General features: G+C 39.5%; 1 pseudogene; it reads left to right on the top strand.

Annotated features, from left to right (window-relative positions):
- The first annotated feature begins 6,683 nt into the window (after positions 1-6,683).
- LOC131748495 (heat shock cognate 71 kDa protein pseudogene) lies at positions 6,684-8,638 on the top strand (annotated as a pseudogene).
- The last annotated feature ends 667 nt before the right edge of the window (positions 8,639-9,305 follow it).

The raw sequence follows: 9,305 nt of genomic DNA on the forward strand, positions 1-9,305 counted from the left end.
ATGTCACATACTTTGGTAATTCCTCTGCTGTAGACAATAGTATTGATGGATAATATACAGGAAAGGTAAGCAAAAAGACACAGCTGTCTTGGATAGAAGACAAGTTTTCTCCATAGATCAGATACAGAAAAGCAAAGCACAAGTGTGAGCAGGGCTGAATGTTGCTGGGCTCCTTGTCTAGTAATAGGTAATGATGGCCAAGTGGTTAGGTCCTTGGTGAGGCAGCTAATGTGCTCTACATATAAAGGGGGATCAGGGCCAGCTCAATGTTTAAAAGCAAGAGCTGGGAGTGGGGGACAGAACACTTTACCTTGTCTCATGAAAGGAAGCTGCAAAATGTTACCTGAGACCACATCCCTTGCAAGATACAGGCCTTAAGAAATAGGGGGACACAGACACAGCCTCATGACCTAGGTATGAGCCAAGTGGCCCATTTGTTCAGTGAAAAGATCTGCCAAGTCCACAATATGACCACTGGGTGGAAACTCCAGACTGAGTCTGTAAGACCTGGCTCTGGAATAGGGACCTGTAGGGCTGGGTGGAGATGACTGTAAAACTGCTAGATGGGAAGGGATGAGAGCAGAAGCAGAGACAGGAAAAAAAAGGCCCCTAGACATGTTGCTTTTCAGAAGGCGCTTGCGCAATGCTGAGAGTAAGTACCTCCTTAAGTTTTGTGCCCCAGCTGCCTTACTCTCTCCCCAGGCCCTGCTATGAATCCACAAGTCCATACAAATATCAATATAAATAAATAAATGGAGAACTTGTGAACGCTCTTCCTCACAGAAAATGTTAATAAATGTAGGCAGAATCATAGAAAATCACCATTCGGCAATAATCGTTAATAGATGCTAAAACTAGTGGGCTACATTTTTTTGAAAGATGGCATATTTACATATTTTCAAAGAATTTCCCTTATAGGACACTTAGTAATAACAAAGAAGAAAACAGTAATTTTACAAAAGAGAAACCTGGAGATACCACCGCAACCAAGTGATCAAAATTTATATCACCAGTAATGGGACATAGATATCATGTGTCTCCGGATAAGATGCACTGAGAAGGACACATCATTTGTATGACATCTCTGCCAAAGTTACAGAAATAACCTGAATTTAATCATGAGGAAAAATCAAACAAACCCAAATTGGTAGACATTCTCCAAAATACATGGCCTGTAATATTCAAAATTGTCAAGATCATGAAAGACAAAGAAATGCAGAACTGTTCTAGATTAAAGGATACCAAAGAAACGTGACAACTAAATGCAATACATAATCCTAAATTGGATCCTTTTGCTATGAAGGACATTAGTGAGACAACTGGTGACATATAAATAAGATCTATAGATTATAATACTGTATTAATGTGAATTTCCTGATATCTGATTATTGTATCGTAATTGTGTAAAAGAATGACCTTGTTTTTAGAAAATACACACTAAAATATGAGGGAAAAAGAGACTTTATGTCAGTAACTTTCTTTCAAACAAAGCAGTTTAGAAAAATATATAATATATACCATTAAGTGTGTGTGTATATATATGGTAACATTTGTGGAATTTGAGTTGTGGTACATAAGGATTCTTTTATTATTTTTGTAGCTTTTCTGTCAGCCTTAAATTATTTAAAAATAAAAGATCGAGTGTTATCTTCCTGAAGTGATAATTAAAGGTAATTTTACAATCTTAACTACATTTAATTTAAAAACTAAGGCAAATTGAAAATAAATGAATTAAATGTTCAACTCAAGAAAGCAGGGCTTCCCTGGTGGCGCAGTGGTTGGGAGTCCGCCTGCCGATGCAGGGGACGCGGGTTCGTGCCCTGGTCCGGGAGGATCCCACATGCCGCGGAGCGGCTGGGCCCGTGAGCCGTGGCTTCTGAGCCTGCGAGTCCGGAGCCTGTGCTCCGCAACGGGAGAGGGCGCAACAGTGAGAGGCCCGTGTACCGGGAAAAAAAAAAAAAAAGAAAAACAAAGCAGAGAAAAGAAAAACAAAGTAAATTAGAAAGAAGGAAATTGTAAAGAGCAGAAATAAATTAATGAGTTTGGTAGAAAACAAATCAGAGAGAGGATCCACAAAATTTAAAAACTGGTTCTTTGGGGGGAAAAAGGAATGAGTACAGTGAGAAAATAACAACAATGGTCAAGAAAAGACAAATAATTTTAGGAACAAAAAAGGGAGAGGGAGTACGACAGTCCTCCTGGTAAATTAGAGATTTCAGTGATCATAAGAGAAAACTACAATCAAATTTATGCCCGTAAACTTGAAAGCTTAAAAGAAATGAATATTTTCCTAGAAAATCTATCAAAAGTGACTCAAGAAGAAAACAGATACCTCCATAAACCAGTAAACATTAGTGGAAGTGAGTTAATATTCAAAAATTTTCTACCTTTAAAAACACTAGGCTCAGGCAGTTTTACAGAAGAAATTTACCAAATCTTCCAGGATCAGATAGTCCCTCTTTTACAAACTGTTGCAGAGGATAGAAAAATAGGGGAGAAATATCTGTGAGATTTTGGAAGAACTGAGCAGAGTATCTTGCTCTACCTGATATCAAAACTTCCTATAAAGGTACATGGGAATTCCCTGGCGGTCTAGTGTTTAGGACACGATGATTTCATTGCTGAGGCCTAGGTTCAATCCCTGGTCAGGGAACTAAGATCCCACAAGCCGCTCAGTGCAGCCAAAACAAACAAACAAAACAAAACAAAACTTCCTATGAAGGTACAGTAATTAAGACACTGTGCTTGGTGCAGGGAAGGGCAAAAACACTGGAACAGAATAGAGAGCCCAGAAATATACTTAGATGAGCATGGACCCTGGATATATTTCAGGTGTGGGATATCAAATCAGCAGGGAGATGGAAGCATCATTCAGCATATGCTTCTGGTAGAATTGGGGATAATTTGAGGGAAAATAAAATTAAACCTTTATTACATATAATGTAAACCAAACCCAGGAGAAAATCTTCATGATCGCAGGACAGGAAAACTTTTCTTAAACAAAACGAGACAAAACAAAACAGAAAAGCACAAATCATAAAGGAAACAACTGATAAATTTGATTCTGTAATTTAAAAAATCTGCACAGAGATACCATTTAGTATCCTGAAAACATAATGTTGAGTGACAAAACCAAGTTGCCTCATGATATGGTATGACCTCGTTTGTTAAATGTTGAAAAATACATACACTAATAGTGTACAGTGTTTATGGATGTATATGTATGATGTAAAATTATTAAAAATTTGCATGGGAACTTTAATACTGTATTCCTAACTAACAAGAAACAGAGAAAAATGGGGAATGGATTGGAAAGAGTGCAATGGGGTTCTCAACCCTATCTGAAATGGGTTTTTTTCTTAAAAATAAATGAGGTCTGAAACAAAAATGGGCTAAAATTAAGATTTGATAACACAGAATGTGGGTAAATGGGTATTTGTTAATATCATGTATTCACATCTATATGCTTAAAATACCAATATCCCATATCCAAGCAGGGTGCTATAGTAGAGAAGCATCAGCCTAGATCATGGTTGAAGTCCGGGACCTACTGCTTGTTAGCTGTGTGACCCCTGCCAGATTACTTAATTTCTTAGAACATCAGTTTCTTCATTTGTAAATTGGGGATAGTTGTAGTACTTAAAGCATTGCTGTGAGAATCACATGAACCAATGCACATAAAGTGTTTTGACCCATGCCTGATACATAATAAATACTCAACACTCTGGCCTTTGTGATCATTTTCAACAAATTTGCCAAATTTTAATTTTTGGTGTTTTTTTTTTTTAGTGGGGTGTAATTGACATTTAACATTGTACTAGTTATAGGTGTACAATGTGATTTGATATGTGTATATATCAGAAGTGATCATCACATTCAGTCTAGTTAACATGTCACCATACATAGTTACAAAAATTTCTTTTCTTGTGATGAGAAATTTTAAGATCTACTCTCTTAGCAGATTCCAAATATGCAATACAGTATTATTAACTATAGCCACCATGCTGTACATTACATCCCCATGACTTATTTTATAAATAGAGATTTGTATCTTTTGACCCTCATTCAGCCATTTCACCCACGCCCCACATCTGGCAACCACCATCCCGTTCCCTATATCTGTGAGCTCTCTTTTTTTTTTTTTTAAGATTCCATATATAAGTGAGATCATACAGTATTTGTCTTTCTCTGACTTATTTCACTTAGCAGAATACCCTCAAGGTCTATGTATGTTGTCACAAATGGCAAGGTTTCATTTTTTTTTCTTTTTTTTTGGCCACTCTGTGTGGCTTGTGGGATTTTAGTTCCCTGACCAGGGATTGAACCTGGGGCCCTCGGCAGTGAGAGCTCGGAGTCCTAATCACTGGACCACCAGGGAATTCCGAAGATTTCATTTCTTTAATGGCTGAATAATATTCCATTAATATTCCAATATTTTATACCTATATCAATACACACACACCATGTTTGTCTTTATCCATTCATCCATTGATGAACATTTAGGTTGTTTCCATGTCTTGGCTATTGTAAACAATGCTGCAGTGAACATGGGGGTGCATATATCTTTTCAATTTAGTGGTTTTGTTTTTGTTTTGTTTTGTTTTGTTTGATAAATACCCAGGAGTAGAATTGCTGGGTCATATGGTAGTTCTATTGTTAGTTTTTTGAGGAACCTCCATTCTGTTTTCCATAGTGGCTGCACCAGTTTACATTCCCATGAACAGTGCACAGGGGTTCCCTTTTCTCCACATCCTCATCAATGCTTGTTTATTTCTTGTTCTTTTGATAGTAGCCATTCTGACAGGTGTGAGGTGGTATCTCGTTGTGGTTTTAATTTGCATTTCCCTGATAATTAGTGATGTTGAGCATCTTTGCATTTGTCTGTTGGCCATTTGTATGTATTTTTTGGAAAAATGTCTATTAAGGTCCTCCGCCCATTTTTTAATTGGGTTGTTTGTTTTGATGTTGAGTCGTATGAGTTCTTTGTATATTTTGGATATTAACCCCTTATCAGCTTTATGATTTGCAAATATCTTCTTCCATTCAGTAGGTTGTATTTTCATTTTGTTGATGGTTCCCTTTGCTGAGCAGAAGGTTTTAGTTTCATGTGGTCTCATTTATTTATTCTTACTTTGATTGCCTTGGCTTTTGGTGTCAAATTTTAAAAAAATCATTGCTATGACCTGTGTTAAGAAGCTTACTGCTTATGTTTTCTTCTAGGAGTTTTATGGTTTCAGGTCTCACGTTCAAGTCTTTAATTTATTTTCAGTTAATTTTTGTGTATGGTGTAAGATAGTGGTCCAATTTCATTCTTTTGCATGTGTCTGTGCAGTTTTCCCAGCACCTTTTATTGAAGAGACTGTCCTTTCCCCATTGTATATTCTTGCCTCCTTTGTCACAGATTAATCGACCATATAAGCATGGGTTTATTTTTAGGCTCTCTATTCTGTTCCATTGATCTTTGTGTCTGTTTTTATGCCAATACTATACTGTACTGTTTTGCTTACTATAGCTTAGTAAAATAGTTTGAAATCAGGTAGCTTGATGCCTCCAGCTTTGTTCTTCTTTCTTAAGATTGCTTTGGCTATTCAGGGTCTTTTATGGTTCCATAGAAACTTTGGGATTGTTTGTTCTATTTCTGTGAAAAATACCATTGGAATTTTGGCAGGGATTGCATTGCATCTGTAGTATGGGTTGTATGGACATTTTTAAAAATTAATTTTTATTGGAGTTTAGTTGCTTTACAATGTTGTGTTAGTTTCTACTGTACAGCAAAGTGAATCAGGTGTATGTATACATATATCCCCTCTTTTTTGGATTTCCTTCCCATTTAGGTCACCACAGAGCATCGAGTAGAGCTCCCTGTGCTATATACAGTAGGTTATCATTAGTTATCTACTTTATACATAGTATCAATAGTGTATATATGTCAATCCCAATCTCCCAGTTCCTCCCACCGTCCCCCCTTTCCCCTAGGTATCCATACATTTGTTCTCTATGTCTGTTGGGTTGTATGGACATTTTGACAGTATTAATTCTATCAATCCATGAGCATGGAATATCTTTACATTTATATGTGTCTTCTTCAATTTCTTTCATTACTGTTTTATAGTTTTCAGTGTACAGGTCTTTCACCTCCTTGGTTAAATTTATTCCTAGGTATTTTATTCTTTTTGATGCAATTATAAATGGAATTGTTTCCTTAATTTCTCTTTCTGCTTATTTGTTATCAGTGTATAGATATGCAACAGATTTTGTATATAGATTTTTGTATCCTTCAAGTTTACTAAATTTGTTTATTCTAACAGTTTTTTGTGTGGAGTCTTTAGGGTTTTCTATATATAAAATCATGTTATCTACAAATAGTGATAGTTTGGGGCAGTCTTTTTTTCGTTAATTTTTCATTTTGAAATAATTTCACACTTACAGAAATAGTTACAAAGACTCCCATTTACCCTTCACCTAGATTTTACCATGATCATTCTATTATCTGGATCAAAAAAACCTTGATGAATGGGAAACCAAACCGTCATATAGCCTCTGCTGTGGTAAAACTGGACTATTTGGAAGGCAGTAAATAACCGTGGTTAAGAATGTAGGCATTGGGTCTCATTGAACGTGGCAGCAGCTTTACAGATTGCTGTTTTCCCCTCCAGCAGACCTGGGCCTGCACTCCAGCAACCATGTCTAAGGGACCTGCAGTAGGCACTGATCTTGGCACCACCTCTTCTTGTGTGAGTGTCTTCCAGCACAGAAAGGTGGAAATAATTGCCAATGATCAGGGGCACCGAACTACCCCAAGCTATGTTGCCTTTACTGATACCGAACGATTGATCGGTGATGCTGCAAAGAACCAAGTTGTAATGAATCCCACCAACACGGTTTTTGATGCCAAACACCTCATTGGACAAAGATTTGATGATGCTGTTGTCCAGTCTGATATGAAGCATTGGCCCTTCATGGTGGTGAATGATGCAGGCAGGCCTGAGGTTCAAGTAGCATACAAGGGAGAGACAAAAAGTTTTTATCCAGAGGAGGTGTCATCCATGGTTTTGAAAAAGGTGAAGGAAATAGCAGAAGCCTACCTTGGGAAGACTGTTACCAATGCTGTTGTCACAGTACCCGCTTACTTTAATGATTCTCAGCGTCAGGCTACCAAAGATGCTGGAAGTATTGCTGGGCTCAATGTACTTAGAATTATCAATGAGCCAACTGCTGCTGCTATTGCCTATGGCTTAGACAAAAAGGTTGGAGCAGAAAGAAATGTGCTGATCTTTGGTTTAGGTGGTGGCACTTTTGATGTGTCAGTCCTCACTATTGAGGATGGACTATTTGAGGTCAAATCTACAGCTGGAGATGCCCACTTAGGTGGAGAAGACTTCGACAACCGGATGGTCAACCATTTTATTGCAGAGTTCAAGCGCAAGTACGAGAAGGACATCAGTGAGAACAAGAGGGCCATCCGTCGCCTTCGTACCGCTTGGGAGCGTGCTAAGCGCGCTCTCTCCTCCAGCACCCAGGCCAGTGTTGAGATTGACTCCCTCTATGGAGGAATCGACTTCTATACGTCAATTACCCGTGCCCGATTTGAAGAACTGAATGCTGACCTGTCCCGTGGCACACTGGACCCTGTGGAGAAAGCCCTTCGGGACGCCGAGCTAGACAAGTCTCAGATCCATGACATCGTCCTGGTGGGCGCTTCAACCCGCATCCCCAAGATCCAGAAACTTCTACACGACTTCTTCAACGGGAAAGAACTGAACAAGAGCATCAACCCTGATGAAGCTGTTGTTTATGGTGCAGCTGTCCAGGCAGCCATTCTATCTGGAGACAAATCTCAAAGTGTTCAAGACTTGCTGCTGTTGGATGTCACTCCTCTTTCCCTTGGAATTGAAACTGCTGGTGGAGTCATGACTGTCCTCATCAAGAACAGCACCACCGTTCCCACCGAGCAGACGCAGACCTTCACAACCTACTCGGACAACCAGCCCGGTGTACACATTCAGGTTTATGAAGGTGAGCGTGCCATGACCAGGGGTAACAACCCCCCCTGCTTGGCGAGTTTGAACTCACAGGCGTACCTCCTGCCCCCTCGTGGCGTTCCTCAGATTGAAGCCACTTTTGATATTGATGCCAGCGGCATCCTCAGTGTCTCTGCTGTGGATGAGAGCACAGGAAAAGAGAACAGGATCACCATCACTAATGACAAGGGCCGTCTGAGCAAGGAAAACGTTGCACGCACGGTTCAGGAAGCAGAGGAGTTCAAAGCTGAAGATGAGATGCGGCGGGATAAGGTGTCTTCGAAGAAGTCTCTTGAATCCTATGCTTTCAGCGTGAAAGCTACTGCCGAGGATGAGAAACTTCAAGGCCAGATTAATGATGAGGACAGACAGAAGAGTCTTGATAAGTGTCCTGAAATAATCAACCGGCTGGATGAGAACCAGGCTGCAGAGAAGGAAGAATCTGAACATCAGCAGGAGGAGCTGGAAAAAGTCTGCAACACCGTCATTGCCAAGCTGTGCCAGAGCGCGGGAGGCGTGCCCGGAGGCGCGCCCGGGGGCTTCCCTGCTGGTGGAGCACCTCCGGGAGCACCTCTGGTGGTGCCTCCTCTGGGCCCACCATTGAAGAGGTTGATTAAGCCAGCCTAGCATAGCTTTAGCATTGTCCCACACAACACTGAAGGGCCCAAATCTGTAGCAAATTCCACGGCAGTTTTAAAGTGGAGCTGCTGTAGTAAACTGGGCATTCTTGATACTTGAACATGGAATGTGTGCACAGGGAAAGGAAATAACATTGCACTTTACAAGCACTGTATTGTAAGTGGAAAATGCAATGTCTTAAATAAAACTGTATTTAAAATCGGCAAAAAAACTGTAGGCATTATTTGTGACAATATGCATGGACCTTGAGGGTATTATGCTAAGTAAAATAAGTCAGAGAAAGACAAATACCATACGATTTCATTCATATATGGAATACAGAAACCAACAAACAAAAGTAAATCAACAAACCAAGCCAAACTAAACCAAACACATTAGCCTAGGCACCCAGCTGACACAATCAGCTATATAGAACTGTACTGTAATAGGTTTATAATACTTTTCACACAAATAATACATAAAAAACAAACACAAAAAATAAAACATTTTTAATCTTACAGTACAGTACAACAGCTGGCATACAGGGGGTAGCATAGAGTGAACAGGCAAGAAATCAAGATACTGCACTACTGTACTCTATACAATACGGTACAGTAAAGCACACAAAAGCACAGCCACTTGTAGAGGATGCACACACGTGACAGT

Source organism: Kogia breviceps, chromosome X (assembly GCF_026419965.1).
Source record: "Kogia breviceps isolate mKogBre1 chromosome X, mKogBre1 haplotype 1, whole genome shotgun sequence".
In the NCBI taxonomy this organism is placed as follows: Eukaryota; Metazoa; Chordata; class Mammalia; order Artiodactyla; family Physeteridae; genus Kogia; species Kogia breviceps.